Here is a 17,520-nt window from a genome sequence, read left to right as displayed (position 1 = left end):
TAGCTGCTGTAGAGAAAAGGTATTTCTTAGCATTTGGACTAGATCATGATTTTACCAAGGTAGATAGGTTTGACTTTGCACTGCTTTTTTTCTCCCTGGTGTGTTATTACTGGTGTTCTGTTACACTGATTCTTCAGGGGAAAAGAGGATTCACTGAAGAAAACAGTTTTCACTCCTGTACACATTTCATTTTGTTGTAATGCAATTATTTTCCCCTAAATTTTATTAATCCTTTGTCTACTATGTGTGGGGCTTTGGGGACAAGCACAGCAAAAAAGGGATGCTCTGGAGAGTCTTCAGTCTTCCTTAGTCGTAACAAAGAGCAGAACTGCATGCAGAGGCTGTGAGGAGATGTGTAAAAGGGATAATGATTTGGCAGATGGATGTTTTGTTAGGTTTTCTTATTCCTATGCTTTTTTTTTTTAACTTATTCTCTTTCACTATGTTCCATACCCCACCCCATGACAACTCAGGATACACAAAGAAACATACACAGACGCTGTTACCAAGGCATCAGCAGCACACAGACATCCTGTTGCTACCATGAGAGCAAATGTTAGATAGTTTTTATACACATGTTTGTTTGTGTGCACACATCTGTTCGGGGTTTGGGCCTAAATCCAATAATTCAATGCCAGAAGTTCCAGAAACTTAAAACCACAGAGTTAAGCTGAATGTGGTGAAAGTTAAACACGTGCTTAAACTTGCTTCTTGACAGGAACCTTGTTATCCTAGTGAAACTGGGAGCTCAAGGACAGTCAGAAAGCCAGGAGCAGTCAGATCATCTAGGGCAAATGAGTGGAAATTGTCACACTCCATCACAGCTTCCCAGGCATGGCTGGTACTGTAGGCAAACAGGGCCAAATCCTGCAGCCTTGGAGCCACTGTGCCCTCCAAGGAATCTCCCAGGTCAGTGGGGTTTTCCTTGACCATCTCCAAGTTATACCCAACAGACAGTGTAAATACTTTTGAATTTTATCCACAATCCAAAAAGCTTGTTGAGTTATGTTTTTGTCCAAATAGATACAAATATTGCCCTTCATTATTCATAACCCCCCAAATTTTATGTGGGTTTTTTTTCCTTCAGATAATTGAGCCAGTTTTCTGTTGGCAGCCATCACATTTGGCCAAGTCTTTCCAAGTGTATTAGGTGAACATAAGAAATAGCTTTCATAACCAAAGATGCCATTAGCTCTCCAGCTATTTCCTATCTTATCCCCAGGTTGTTGCCCATGCCAGAATCCCATGCAAGGCTCGTCTCTTACAGCAAATGCCTCATTCTCTCTGGAGAATACCAACTTCTCTGACCATATACAGATATAATGATGACTGTAAAGCACAGAGTGCAGCAATTACCCATGCACGTGTCAGAAACCAGGTCCACAAATTTATTTACACTTTCCCCTCTTAATTTTGTCCTTGTTCTGCATCCTATAAAGGTCCCTGTCATGCTGCCAAGCTTTTGGTGCCTGTTATTTATTTTATTTATTGTTGAGAAATGAAAATATGTGTAAATCCATAAATAGCTAATGCAAGAAATACTGCCTCTGCAACATAACTCTGAGTCTTTCATGGTTCTTGCATCAAATGAATGGTCCAATGGGTCAGGCAGCTTCAGCCAATCTCCCAGGACCCTGTGACATTTAAATAAAATTTAGCTTTCAGGGTTAGTGGGGGAGAAGGGAGGGGAAGCTGAATGAGTTATGAAAATACAAATTAAACTACACTACTATTGATTTACAACAGCCTGGACCACACTAAACAGTTGATGTGTCTGTTCCAAGACCTTGTCTTGTTGCTTTTACATTTATGTAAACTTATTTCAGTTAAAAAGAGAGCAAGAAGAGAAAAATCAATTGAAACAGAGGATGGAGATTTAATTTAGCTGGGGGGAAATCAGATCAAGGAAGGCAAATGATGGAGATAAAAGTAACCCCTGTCCCAATGCAGAGAGAGAGGAGCTGGCTGTCTGATGTTCATTAGAATTAATTAACAGTGTTCTGCTCCTCTGGAGCCCAGGGGCTGAGGAGGGTGAGATTTGCTGCTGCTTTAAAAATGAATTAGAAACACAGACCAAAGGAAAAGGGAGCCAGGGGTTCTCGCTCTTTTCTTTTTAAGACAAAAATGGGTTGGTAGATCTAGATTCAGATGAATAGAAGTGAGGTGGTTTAACCACAGTCCTTCCTTGCCACAGCTGTGGTGGAAAAAGGCAGTGACAGATGGATTATTCTGTAGACTGTGTACCTGAGAAAATGAGGTTTATGTGATCCATGCTGTGTGACTGTCTGTCTCTGCCTCTGCAAAAATCATGATGTCCACTGGCTGATTTGAACCAGATATGTGAATACTCTGAAAGATATTAAGTTCCCAGAAGGAAATAGGCCAGCAAGTAGAAAAGCATCTGTACCTATGTTTAGGCTAATACTAGGGCTGAACACACATTCCTTATTAGATACTAGAGAATCAACATAAGCCAGAGCTGTTATTAATATCCCAGCAACAGAAAAATCATAGAATCTGTCCACAAGTGCCACATCTTTTAAATATCTCCAGGATTGATGACACCACCGCTTGAAAATCTTTGGTGCTTGAAAATCTTTGGTGAAGAAACTTTCCCTTATATCCAATCTAAACCTCTCCTGGCACAACATGAAGCTATTTCCTCTTGTCCTGTTGCTTGTAAGAGGCCAACCACCACCTGGCTACAACCTTCATTCAAATAGTTGTAGAGAGCAAGGAGGTCTTCCCCGAGCCTTCTTCTCTCCAGGCTGAACCCCTCATGGCTTCCTCAGCTGTTCTTTATGCTCCAGACCTTTCATCAGCTCCATTTGCTCTGGACTTGCTCCAACACCTCAATGTCCTTCTTGTAGCGAGGGGCCCAAAACCAAACACAGAATTCAAGGTGCAGCCTCACTAGGGCCCAGCACAGAGGGACAATCACTGCTCTTGTCCTGCTGGCCACACTGTTGCTGACACGAGCCAGGATGCTGTTGGCCTTTTTGGCCACCTGGGCACGCTGCCAGCTCACATTTAGTTACAACCCAGCCGATTAAACCCAGGATAATCCAAATACCAGACGCAAAATGGCAGGAAAGAGGTTTAATAAATTCATGTGGGTTGTTTTCCCCTCATCTATCACCAAGAAGCCCTGCCAGGAAGCCTGTTCATGCCAGCCCTGAAGATCCTGTGCCTGCACTCGGCGCGTGCTGTAGGAGGAAAAGCAGACAGTCTGGGAGTGCGAGGTAAGCAACAGACCTGCTTCCAAGAATGTGGTAGGCAGCTGAGTATGGAAGGACACAAACTTTGTTTGTTTGTTTTGGACTGAAAAGGAAGGCTCATTTTAAGCTTCATAGGATTTTTTGAGGGATGGAAGAAATCAGCCTTTACCAAATGCAGAGAAAAAGTGACTTTTCAAAACCTGGAGGGGATCAGGGCTTAAACAAACAAAGAGTCACTGAAATTAAACCATGCAAATGTACTTGACAGATTCCCTGTTCAGCAAATGGTGCCCAAGAACAAATAGTTCTTTGGCTGTTGAAATGTTACAGGATATTGGCAGCCTAGAGAAATGAAAATAACCCCCTGAATAAAGACATTCTGCATCCCCTGAGCTGCTCTGTTCCTGACTGTGGCCAGGAGGGGTGAACACCATCAAGATGGTGACGACTGAATGATTTACGAAGTCCCTGCTTCAAAGGATGCCTCGATAGGTACATCCGTACAGCTGATCCCAGCCAGACATGGCATCAGTCTCTGAAGACTGTTCCCTTGTGATGTCTGTTCATTACATAAAAGCAGAGTGTAGGCCACTGAAATCTTCATTTACTGCCTCCCCCAGATGTTTAGAGAGAGAACAGTGTGAACAAGGTACATGTACTGTTCAATTCAGCATTCAAGAATAAAGCAAAGACCAGGTGGAGCAAGGGGATGGAGACAAAGTAGACTATGTTGATGCCCTACTCAGATCTGTCCCTCCAAACCTGCTGCAACCTCAAGCCTCCAGAGTAGATCCTTCCAGGTGAGCAAGCTGATTTCATCAGATTGAGAAGACATGATGTCGTTGGGGAAAGAAGGCCTCTTCATTAGAACCAGCACCCAGAAGAAATTCCTTAGCTGGACTCTGACTTGAGAAGTGGGAAAAAGAGATCGAAGGAGCAAGAAGCATCTTCAACTGCACTGACAATCTGAAAATTCACCAGGCATTTCGAATATCAAGCTAAACCAAAACACAGGAGCAGTATGAAGCATGAAAGTAGACCAAGATCTGAATGTGATGGGTCAATCTCTTTAGTGATTCGATTGCATTAAATTCAATCTTTAGTTCAGAGAGGTGACACAGAGCTGAAAATTGAAGCTCAGCTGTAGAAATTGAGTCTCAGGAAGGCAAGAAAGCAGCAAGGCATAAAGGGAAAAGAAAATAATTTCTTAAATATCTTCCCTTTTGATTCCTCTAGCTAAAGGCAGTGTTTGCCAAGAGATAATCAATGCACAGCTTTGCCTCCTGTGCTCAGGAAAGTGAGCCACTGGAGGCCAGACTTTGCAAGCCCAGCACCCAGCAGCCAAGTATGAACTATATGGCTGAGGAATTTGTTTCATGACTAATCCTGCTGGCTGTTCTTCTAGGAGCCGGAGCCCTTCCCTCCTTGGGGGAACAAAGCTCAGTCTGGGGCATGATTTGCACACATCAGGGATCTTGAGGGCAATGGCCAGTGCATGGTAGTTTGAAACCATTGAGATGTTCACCTACCAGGAGTAGGTGCTCAGTTATCACTGGGGTTGAAGAGGGAATGGATGGAAGATAAATAGTTCCCCCACCCCACATGTTGCACAGAGACCCCAGCCAAAGTGGACATCTCTACAGGGTGCTTTTAATTTCCAGGGCTGTCACCTACCTTGGAGCTGTTGTGGTTCTCCAGGAGCCAAGACTGTGGCTCTGTGTTGTCCTTGGAGCCAGGTCAGGACTCAGTATGATGAGTTCTGCTTTGTCCTATGAATACATAAAAGTTTGGTCATGAGTTTTCTGCACTCACAAGTATTCAAAAAAGATAATTTATCCTTCTGCAGGACCTTTGGGATTTCCTCACTTCCCAGCCTGGGAAATCTCTTGCAGGCGTGGTAGAGATAATCAGTAGTAGTTACAACAGTACTTATGCATTATATTTTAAAACATTTTGCTTGAAGCGTTCTGCAAAGAACTGATATTACAATAATAAGCAATTTAGAAATGATCATCAATGTGGAAAACCAAGATAGATATAAAATAAAGAGCCAAAGGGCATCATTAGAAGGAGGGGGAGGTTTCCCTTTGGAATGCAGCCATGATGCAAAAAATGCTTATTCAGAGCTAACTTTCACCTGATCCCCCTTTCATTTGAGGAAAATGTGCATTAGAATTTAATGTTGCAATTTCTGTGTTAGAATTAAAAAACAAACACAGCCATGAGCTTCTGCTTATTTTGAGATCTTGTTAGTTCTAGTTCTCCCTCTTAAGTCTTTAACAGGTTGTAAACACAGCTCTCTTGACTGCACCAGTGGACAAAAATATTTTCTGCTCTTGCTTAAATGAAAGATCAGGATTTTCATGGACTTGGGCCATAGCTGTGCATATGACCACACAGTCCAATAGCAGTGACATAGGAAAGAAGCAGAATAGCTTTAAAGTATTATAGACACAATTTACCATGCTTCTTATGTTGCCATGACTGTACAGATTCTTACAGCAATCAAGGTTTTTCATTAAAACCTAATTTTTAAGAGAACATTCATTTTCACTGCTTAGTTTCTTGCAGCTGGCTGCCATTTAAGTCAAGATGTCCTTAGCTGAGGCTGTTGGATGGTGACTCCAGCCTTATCTGAGACATCAGGAGCTTATCAATTTTAGGGCCCTATTTACATCTACTGAATTGTGCATCTACTGAATTGTATCTGGTTCTTCTGGAGGTTGTGATGATTATTGAGTAAATGCTGTAGAGAATTTCAAAGTCATTGGCAGAATACCTTCTGGAGGTACCAGGACTGATGCCTTGTGAGCCAGCAAAGGCATCTCCAGGTGCAGCAAGGACTGTCTTTCCTCCTCATCCAAATGGCTGAGCACATCTTTGCTTTTAACAGCTTGATGGGGGAGGGAGGCAGACAGACAGGCAGGCAGAGCCAGACCTGTCACAGGGTGCTGGAGAAGGCTGACCAACAAGCCACAGGTTCCCTGATGCCACATTGTCAAAAGCAATGTTCCCATTTAGTCACTCGCACTCACTGTCTTTCAAGCCTCATTGAACTCCAACAGGGGTAAAAAAGTCTTTACAACAAATGTGATCTTCATCTCCAGGACAGGGATGTTTAGAGGATGTCATTGCCATCACTCTGACTCAGGGTAAGGCTGAAATAACTGCTGTCAATCCCTTGATGAGAACAGGGTGGAGGAGCGCTGCTCACAACAGGCAGCCGTCAGCGCTTCCAAAACTCTCCTCTGAAATAAGGCCACTGGGTTGTTCTCTAAACCTTGTGCTGGGTGTGTGTGGAGCTGTGAGCTGTGGGTCTCTGGGTCTGAGTGGTACCACAGCTGCCAGGACCTTGGCTGAGGGTGACAGCTGTGGAGGCATCATTAGTGCCTACCTCCCACCACTACTGCTCCGAGCTACAACAGCCTTTTTAGTTTCAGTTTAGTTTATATGTGACATAATTTCCCCATAAAGGAGGGCTGATTGTAAATCCAGATGGAAATGGATTTGCATGAAATGCACTTTAATTAATTAGCTAAATGTTTGCAAAGTGCTTTGAAGATGTAAAACTCCATACAAGTGTTAAACGGTAATAATAATAAAATAACAATAATTAATTTCCTCAGGAAGCTGGTGTACAGCATGTGCTCAGAATATTCCTACCCAAGAACATAAAAAAAAAATACCCCCACTTTACCTCTGACATTTTATTGAGGACTGAATACTGCAATAAAATAAATTAATTCATTTATTCATCCATGGAGACTTGAGTTTGGCTCTAGTTTAAAAATGAAAATAGCGGCCACAGTGCCCATTAGTCAGTGTGACAGAACAGAAGTATCATTTAGAGCAGTTAAGCAAGACAGAACTGTTTAGTGATGAGGCATTTAATAAGGGGACAAAGTATTTCTGTCTTTAAGTTTTCCCATAAAAGCAGTATAGCCCAGAAACAAGGTGGCCTGCAGCAGCTCAAAATCTGGATGTTATTCTGAGTGCATTAACTGTGAAGGAGGTAGGCAAAAACCTGGGCTGTTATGGATGCTTTTGCATATTGCTGCTGGCTGGAGTCTGAGACACTCTGCTCCCTTCCCTTGGAAGAAAAAGTGTTCATTTTTGTGCTTGCATTCCCCTAGAATTTATTTCTACAAACATTTAGACAGATTTCTGCATGCAAGAAGTTAGCAAGAGGAAAAAGCCATTGCAAAAGCAAATGCAAATGTGCATCTGCCAGAGGATTTGCTCTGGAAGCATTTCAAGGTTGCCCTGAAGGCTCTGTGGTCTTTAGAGCAAACCTTCCTTGTGCTGTAACACCAGGACTGCGTTTGCTAAAGGAAACTGGGCTGGATCGTCCTCGCTCTGAAGGCAGGAGTTGACAGTACAGCGCTCCTCCTTCAGCTTCATGACAGATTTTCACTTGAAATCGCTCAGACTTGTTAACTTACCCGTGACATCCCCCAAAACACATCTGCTGGTGCAGGTCACCGCAGAGAATCAAGGGCAGGGCAGAGAAGCTCTGTAGATGCTCTGATTTTTCCTTGCATTTTTCATGCTTTATACAAACGCTTAGATGAGCTGTGAAAGTTTGTGTCATTAATCAGTAGCTTATACCCAGAGCATTAGGGATTTTAAAGCTGAGGAGATAATGTGACAAATGAAAAAATGATGTGAATTAGCAGAAAACTGACTTTTCCCCTCGATATTAATTCACTTCTATGGCAAGGGTGCACTTTCAGAGTGCAATCAAATTCATTAAGGGGTTTTGATGGATATGGAGAGACAGGAAAGCACCACTTATCACTTGGAAAAGCTTCACAGTGCACAGGAAGGGCCCCTTTATGGAGTCATAACTGCAGGAGATGTCATCTGCCATGGAGCCTGCCTGATGGCTCTCCCTCCCCAGAGTGGGGACATGCAGATTGCAAGTGAGGCTTTAAACTTCTCTCCAGAGCCTGGGTTCAGGAGTTTGCTTTTAATCTATTCTAGAAATAAAAGCTGAAGAAGTGGGAGAGTTGGGCTGCTTTCTGCAGAGAGGCTCTGCCACCCAATTCAACAACGAAGACCATAAGTAAGATGCACTCGTCTGATTCACCTTCCTCAGAGCAGAATTCTATGACTGTTTTGTTCCAAGAAGTTATGTAGAATATTATATAACAAGAGGCACTAAAATGAGACAAATAAAACAAAACAAAGCCTGGACTTTATTTTCATGTCTATAAGCAAACGGCTTTAGGTGTATCTCTAACCTTCTCACCAAAGCAGAGGAGATACTCAATCTCCACCACAAGCAAGAAGAGGCATTCAAAAGAATTGCTGAGGGCAGCCATTTTCTCTAAATTAAATCCTTAGCTCTTTGCCAAAAACTGGAAGGATATCTGATAGTCATCAGTGTGAATTTTCTTGAAGAGGAAAGGAATAGGAAGAAAGACCTGAAGGTTTTGAGCACGCAAAAAATAAGATAACTTTACCTTGATTCTGAATTCACCCTCCTTTTGAAGAGAAGCAGTGAATTTGAAGTCTCCATATAACCCCAACAGCACTGACCGAATAAAAAGAACAAGACTGACCTATTGAATTTGACCATTATTTTATTGAAAAAATCCCACCTAAGGACTAAGGTATTTGGCCCTTGGAAATCCAACTTGTATTTGCAAAGCTGTTTTCTGACCTTTCCTGTAAGCAAATGTAGTCATGAGCAGTAAGATCAAAGGCCTGATGAATGTCTGATGTTAAGAGAAAAGAAAAGACTTCAGGCTCTTTCCCTTAGAGACTGATAAAAACTCATTTCCAGTTAATTTAATAGGATATATGCTGAAAAAGGGACTCCTGTATACAGTACATTGAACACAATCTCTTATATTTCCTCTGCCTAAGTGGATGGTCTGTTCTAGTGAGTCTCTGTCTTAGCAGATACTAAATATTATATTTGTCAGATGAATATACCTCTTTGGGGGCTCAGTTTGCAGGTACTGAGAGCTCTGCACTTCAGATGTCAGATGTTGATTCAGGACTGATATAGAAACCCAGAAACTTGCCAGGTTTGGGACAAATGGAAAAGACAACCCAAGCCTCCGGTGGGGTAAACCAGCAGAGTTTAATTGGTTTTGGTGTAGCAGCAGTGATTGTGGTCCCTGATGGTCCTAGTGCTGTTCCAGACCAGTTGACTGTAGAACAATTAAACAAAGGTATGAAGAAAGAGCACATTTTACAGCAGTAACACTGGCATCCAGCCTAAAGCTGACAAGTGAAACTGAAGAATGCATTTCATGACATGTGAGCATTTTAGTCCTGAGCCATCACTGAGGACTGTTTTTTGGCATAGTAACCAAGCCACTCACCTCAAAGAAGCAGGAGTGAGCCCAGAGGGGAACAGCCCCCCTGCCTGTGGTACAGCTCAGTGGAACCAGCTTTCCCGATCTGCCCCTCAGCATTGACTCCTGCACATTTCACAGGAGAGGGGAACACACAAATGCATACCCTCACTGGGAGTTCCCAGCCCAAACTGCTCTATACAAAAGCAAAACTCAGTTAAACAAATTTGACAAGGACGTCTTCAAAAGGCTTTTTCTTTGGCTCCTACTTGAAAAATAATAATTCCTCTCTATAGATAATGACTTCAGGAGGGACATAATGAAAGGGAGGAGGGGGAAAAGTTGATATTATTCAAGGAAATCCAGTTAGTGAAGCTGACCATGTCATCTAGTGCTTCATTTTGCATGTGTTAAGGAAGTATAAGAACATTACATCTGCAGCAGGAAAGAGCCCATGCTCAAGCCCAGGTATCTACATTAATGTGACCAACTGCTTTAGGGTTTTCTTCACTGGGACATTGTTGTGATCTAACCCTTTCAGCTGCTAATTTGCTGTGCTTTGCAGGATGGTGAGGAAGGCATATGAAAGGGAGGAGGAGCTTAGAGGGAAATGAGCACTTAAACTGCATTTTACTGCAGTAAGTAATTACAAATTTAAGTATTTCATACACTCTCTGATTTTGATGGCTATCATCAATATACAAATCCTTTGCAACAGCATAATTTCTTAGGCAGCAGCAAACAAAAAAAATCAAATGACGATTGTAGTCATCAACTTTGTCATCTGTGTCCCTGCTTGTTTTGCCAAATTCCTTTGTGGAGATCGAGTTTGCATGGATCTCTCCCCTCGATCCACTAAAAAGAGTCAGGGGCACAAAGTAGACTGTTCTGTGTTCTCTTAGGAGTTAAATTAAGAATAAAACAAAATAAATAGAATCATAGAATGTCCTGGGTTGGAAGGGATGCACAAGAAGCATTGCTGATCTTTTTCATTGCAGCTGTAAAATGGTTCTGCTCTTAACTGCACTTTTATAATCTTCTACAGGAGCCAGAGTGATGCCAGAGATCCTCTGCATTTACCTCTGCAGAGGAGGTGGAAGGAGACATGCTCCTGGAAGTGCAGTTTACCAGGGGAAGCTGCAGCAGCTGTATCTGTGTTAGCAAAGTGTTCGTCTCTCAGATTCAGCCTGGGATTCATGCTCTCTTTTTCCTGAAACTCAGACAATCCCATACTGGATCAAACACCTGTGAGATGCTACCAGGTGGTCTCTGACCATTGTAACAGCTTCAGGGAAACCATAGACTGCATCTGTGGTAGCAGATCTTAATTACATGAGGATGAACTAGGAGTTTGCCATGAATACCCTCTGCAAACCACGACTGAAGAAGTTGCTCTGCAGATGTCTCTGCCTGACATGTTCACTGCTATCACTTCATTGTTTTTTTATCCTCCATTCTATTTTCTGTTGATTTAGTCTTGTCATAAGCACTTTCATGACACCTTTGTCCTCTCTTTGGATTGTGGTAGAATGTGGCCCCTGGTTTTAAGTAGCCATCCTGCCCTACAGTCTATCTGCTGTGCCTCACTGACACTGTCCCTGTTAACCATCTGGTACAAACCTTGGCCTCTAATTCATGAGCTGCAGTTCTTCCTCCCTCTAAATCCTGCAGTTAGTCTCAGAGGTAATAAATTAGTGTTTAAAACACTTCAACTTTTCATCATCCATTAGACTAAACATCCGCTACTCATCTATTTTCCTTCTGCAGTATTGTCTTCACAAGTCACAATTAATTGATTTCCTTGAATTGGGTTGGGTATCATGAGAAGACTAAATATCCCCAAGAGATGAAAACATGGAGTGGTGTGTGTCTGCCTGTGTGTGCATGCACAAAATAGATTTCTATCCAGATTAGGTGGAAATGACAGTTCAATACAGAGGTACTGGTATAATCCTGGAGAGACAGGAAAACCACAAAATTGCATTTATGTATGACATGGGAACAGGTTGCTCAGAGAGGCTGTGGCTGCCCCATCATTGGAATTGTTCAAAGTCAGGCTGGATGGGGCTTTGAGCAATGTGATCTGGTGAAAGATGTCCTTGCCTATGGCAGGGGGTTTGGACTACCTGATCTTTGAATGTCCCTTCCGACCCAAACCAGTCTGTGACTATATGGGGACTTGTAGGTAGTGTTTATTTTATAAATAAAATAGAAATCCATGACGGAAGTGAAATTGTTTGAGAGACATAAAACAACAGACAGACTACATAATCCTTAAGAAAACAGGAATTCTGGATGTCACTCTTGCTCTCTCCCTTTTCAACCATGTTACATCTGAATGCGTAAGAAAACAAAATCTACAATAAAATAAGCTTCAGTCATAAGCTAGTGAAGCTGAGGGGGCAGCAGGTCTCTCAGTTTTGCCTCTCAAAATCAAAACCCAAAAAGAAAACAGAAGTTTAATTTCTTTCCAATAAAATGCCATTATTGTGTCTGACAGTGACAGATTTTGCATACACAGACATACACGTGCATGCACTTGCATACAAAGTCGTTCCATAATAAGAGGTTTTCTGGCTTAGTCTCAAAACTGACATAAATCAGGAGACCAGGAGCTTCTCTTCTGCTAGTTTATGGACTATGAATAAGATTGCATTTATCCTGATGATCCTTCTATTCAGCCATCGTTCGTAACCACAAAGGACACATCCCTACACAGGGATCTGTCAGACGGAGCCAGTGTGTCACTCCGAACATACCCACAACTCAGCCAACACCTATTTTTCTCCCTTCCTTCTTTAATTTAGCCTAGTTTGTCTCTTTTCCAATTCCTTTCCCTCTTCACCTGCTCCCTGAATGGAAATTGCACTGCTAGGAAGGAAGGGATAGCAGCTGCTCTGTAACTCTCTCCATTTATCTCTCTTAGGACTTGAATCAGTCAGGTACTTTTGTGCATGCTGAACAATAAGCACCTGCTTGAATCCATCCTTATTCAGTGAAACGTTTAAAACTCATTGTAAGCCCCACTGATACCAAGCAGAGTTAAACACAGTTAATGTCATGCTTAAAATTCAGCCCAGTTGAGTAGTGCTTTGTCAAATCTCTATGTGGCACTGGATAGCAATGCAGGCCTAAATGACCTCCAAAAAGCTGCTTATTACAGTTGTTCATAGCAGGTAGGGGCAAATACCTTAAGGTGCATTTAAGGAAATGTACCAAACTTCAGATCTTTGCCAGTCACAAGCGAAAATTCAAGGGAGCTGAGAGGAGAAGGCTCAATTCGCTCTCAAAAATTCACATAAGCTCTGAGGAATAAATGCACAAAAATGCTGCTTTTAAAGCTTTGAGGATAGCCATCACTCACAGCTGCCATAAAATCCAGACGACTTCCATATAATTTCATTTTAGCTGCCTAAAAGCTAAATTTACATGTTACAAAACCTGAAGGTAACTTAGAGATTCTGTTTTGTAGCTGCCTACCTACAATTTCCAACACTTGAAAATCATCATCTAATAAAATGATTTGAGTGGAAACCATTCAGTATCTCACTTATGCTCCTGACTCATCGTGACCAACTGAAATAACTCATCACTAACACAAACAGTTCATGTGCACATCAACAGCAGCAGAAATAACCTCCTGGAGGACGTGCAGTGGTCTGGCTATGAGAGGGTCTATGCCAGAGTCCTGGGAGTGAGGAGTCCAAAGCTGTACCTGCAGTATCCATATCCCCAAGAACATAAAAGAACTAAAACTGCCTGCTTCTGGTCTGCAGAAAATTTTTCTGAGCCATCTGTTCTCCAAAAGTTAGTTGACCAGTGCACAACTGGAGTGGCAATGCCTAATGGGAGGTGTCTAATGAGCAGGTGAACAGACCAAGCTGAACAGCTCAATCTCTGACTGGCTTTGGTTGGGTTGCCTGGCTAAACTGCCAGTGCTTCAGCTATTAGAAGGCTCAAGATGTTTATCTATAGATAGGTTTAGGGCTTTTCATCAATTTTCAACACTCTCTGGTTCTTTCTAACCTGCTATAAAAATCTTTCTGATCTTTGGATCTGCCTGGAGCTTTGTGCAAGATCAAGCTAAGGCAATGAGAGCCATAGAAAAACAATAGATTTAGTGATGGGAAACATTTAAGCCTATCTTTTATTTTTCTTAGATGCAGCCACTAGTGTTGATATAACTGAAAGCATCCAAAAGTTCTTCCAAAGTGCAAGGAATCTCTCAGGTCAGATATTATGTAGAAGCAGCAAGACCTCAGCACTAGCCATGCTATCTGCAGGCAGCATCTCTTGCTGTCCCACCTCTTTCTGCTCTTGAAGAAGTCTTATGCCTTGAAAGAGCCCCAGCAGAGCACAGTTCATCACCATAAGCTCACCAGAGGTGACTCTGCACCACTTCCCCTGTTCAAAATATCTGCTGAGGAATTTATATTTGGCTCTGCCTATGTATGAAACCTCTCCTCAGCCAGGACTCTGTAAAAAAGCATTGCTACAAGGCACCAGTGAAGCTCCAGATTGGTGAAACCAGTGGTGAGGCAGGAGGCACAACCTCCACGGGATGGTAAATCATGTAACAAAGCTTGCAAGGAAGAGCAGGTGCCACCATGCTCAGCTAAAGCTGCCAAAGAGCTCATTTGTTTGAGTTCCCTCCGTTGCCTTTTTACACGTACACAATTGCTCACACACACAAAGCCAGTAAATGCATGGGAATAAACACACACATGCTCAAACCCTACCAAGCTATGTTCCTTCTGCCAGCTGGAAAAAGGAAGGCTGGATGTTTCTCATTTTCCCTATTTTTTTACCCCACAGCAAGCGCTGGGATTCCAAACAAGAACCTGTAGAGAAAAGATAGAGCAGCTGAAAATGGACGAAAATAACTGAAACAAACTCAGCTGCTTTGCCCAGGAGGAGCTGCTATTTCACTTCAATGCCTGCTGAAGTTGTGGATTCCTCCCTTGGTCTCAGCAGTGATTTTCGTTCCTTAATTAATCAATTACACATATAACTGTGGTCCATTAGCAAGGCAGATGACTGTCTTCAGATGCTGATTACTGGTTTTGGAAGAGCCCAAAAATATTTCAGCAAGATGAATACATTTCCTCTATGAGGTTTTAATGAGACCATTTAACATTTCTTTTTTTAAAAAAAAACAAGAACTGAAATGGGCATAATAAACCAACTCCACCTACATCATGCACAGGGGAAAAACAACAGGCCCCAGTTTTAGACCCTGTCTGCACTTAATTGTACTTGGAAGAGTATATAATGGAGTACTAATGGTACCTATGTGTTTAGCTCACTTAGAAGTGCAGAGGGAATGATTTCCTACACACAGTATAGCACTTTGGTTGGCTGTTTTATAAGATAATGATCAGGACACATACATTAGTAAGAGACTGCCAGGACTAGTATATCCTAAATTATAAACCCCCGCTGGTCATGACCATAGTTAATGATAATTATTAATTAATAATAACAGTAATCTGCATTTCTAAATCACGTCTGACCCCAAGAGCTACCAGAGTCTGCTTATATAATGTACATATTGCAGTATAGGGGCATTTTTTTCAGTGTGGGGGCATGTTTTCAGAGAAACAAAAGTTCAGTTCTTAGAGCAACTCAGTCTACTGTGCTGCACACATAAATACAGCCAGGACTTCAGTACTTAATTTTCTGACATCTTCCCATAGAATGCACAGTGTGTCTCTTCATTTCATTAAACCATTATTGACAAAAAGAGCTCAGGACTTTGATTTTAAATCTCATCTGAGAGTCTGAAAGCCTCTACTCTCCAGCAAGTGCTTACCCCTGGGTCACTGCTACTGTTATATGCTGATTTACATTTACATATCCTGTTTGGAGGCTGCATTGTGTTTGCTTTCTCCTGTTTTTTTTCCCAACACTGAGGATGAAAACAGTAATCAACATGGGACATTGGTAAGAGCTCACAGCCCTGTTAACTTCTTCAACCTTTCTTAATGTTTCCCTGATTATTTTTCCAATCAAGAGGCTTAAGCTGGGAAATTCCCGAAAAAGTAGTTCTGAACTCAAGTGCTAAAAATATTCATTTTATGTAAAGCTGAAAAGAAGACAAGGTGATTCCCACTCTACATTTGCCAAAGCATCTCTGAAATCCAAATAAATTAAACTTCTTATTCAATCAGTGTTGCCAAGTGAATGGGTACAAGCATCTCCAGTAGTGAGCAAGTAGATTGGCCATATTTTGGAATTTATTCTGGTAAATTTTTAACAATAAGGGAGGCATCAGTGCCCTCAAACCTGCTGGACCACTGTCCTACATCCCTACTGGAATATCTCCAGAGTTCCTGTAGCTGCCCCAAGCTACAGGGTCAACTGGGCTTTCACTCCTCTTTCCTCTAAGGATATTCAGACACCATTGAGGAGTGAGATGTCAGGAATACGTGGATAAAACATCCTAAAAGCTGGGTTAAAGGCAGAAAGAAGCAATTTGCATTGTAAAGAAGTTTTATAAGTATGCAGCCTATTAATAACTGCCTCCACTTGTGACAAATGTCACTGGGCTGATTTGAGCTGCTTTGGAGGTGGAACAGATACAATTACCTATCACTCCGGAAGATGCTCTCAACAAATTATTCACATTTGAAGGGTGTTGGGGTGGTGTTTTCTTTTCTTTTCTTTTGGTGATAATTTCAACATGAAAGTCCTGTTTTTTCTGGGTTCAGACTCAGGGTCACCTCTTCAGGGCATTTATGTCTCTCTAACCCATCGGCCCTATTGCGCTTTGTGATTGCAGAAACTTGAAAGCAAAACATGAAAAGTGTCAGAAAACAATGGAGAAGATTAAGTCTTTGGGCATTTTACGTAGCTTCAGAGCAATGATGGCCAAGGCAAAGCTTGCTGTGGTACCTGGAAAGGCAGGAGTCTGTGAGCCTTATTCAGAGAAAAGTTTTGCAGTTACTTGGCCCTCACCATAGTTTGACACTTCCAAGCAATTTTCTGTAGAAGAAGTGCTCTTACTGAACCCAAGGCATTTGGTGGAGAAAACAAACTCCCACAGAGGCAGAAAGATCCCTGTAACTCACCTGGTGAATTCACTCTCAGCCAAAAGCTTATGAAATAGATCCCACTACCCTGTCCTTGAGCTGGGAACAAGGGGAACAGAACTGGTCACTTCCCCAGGTATGACTGTAGATGGGAACTGTCAGTCCTCAGGACAGCGTGAATGTGGAAGATAGACAGCAAAGTCAACAGGGAACATTTCAGCTTCTTCCATCTGTCCCTGCAGATACATTGGAGAGCCCCAACTTCTGCCACGTGCCAGAGGCTGAATCTCCACGTACTCAGTCATATTCTGCAGTAAGATGAGATCTTGCTGAAATCAGTGGGCTTGGTTCTTTGCAGGACTTGGCTTTCAGGTAGTAGAAGCGGTCACACAAGACCAGTGACAACCCAGTGTCAGATCTCACACCTGTCCCAGTCCAAGCAGGCTTTGACTACAGTCTTAGGCCATGTAGGTTTTGTATCCAATTACAAAGGCACCAGTTCCTCACTGTCACCCAGTCCTTCCCATCTCTCAGGCAGTTTAAGAGACAGTAATGGCACAGTTACCAACACCGTCGCATTTTCTGTTTTGTTTCCTCCAGTACAAATATCAATTACACAGTCTGACAAGGAGAAAATGAAATTGCAAAGTGTTAGGCTGCAGGTATTTAGTTCAATGATTGGGGCTGTCTTTAAAACACTGTAATGGCACCATCCTGGATGGATAAGAAAGAGATGGAGTATTGTGTGTATTCCTGCAGTTTGAATTTAAATTAAAATTTGCTGTGATTTAAGATGTTATCTCCTTTGAAGGTCTATACTTTCCTTGGAGAAAATAATTATTCTCAGCTAATAATGTGAGTGGCTATACTAGTGATTAGTATATTTGCAGCAGGGTAAATTTGCTTCCTATTGACAAAGACTCAGGTGTGTTAGTTACTGCTTGATAATTTCAATCTGGAATT

This window comes from Pseudopipra pipra, chromosome 12 (genome assembly GCF_036250125.1).
Source record: "Pseudopipra pipra isolate bDixPip1 chromosome 12, bDixPip1.hap1, whole genome shotgun sequence".
Classification (NCBI taxonomy): Eukaryota; Metazoa; Chordata; class Aves; order Passeriformes; family Pipridae; genus Pseudopipra; species Pseudopipra pipra.
The sequence above is the reverse complement of the archived record's forward strand: the minus strand, read 5'-3'. Positions refer to the sequence as shown.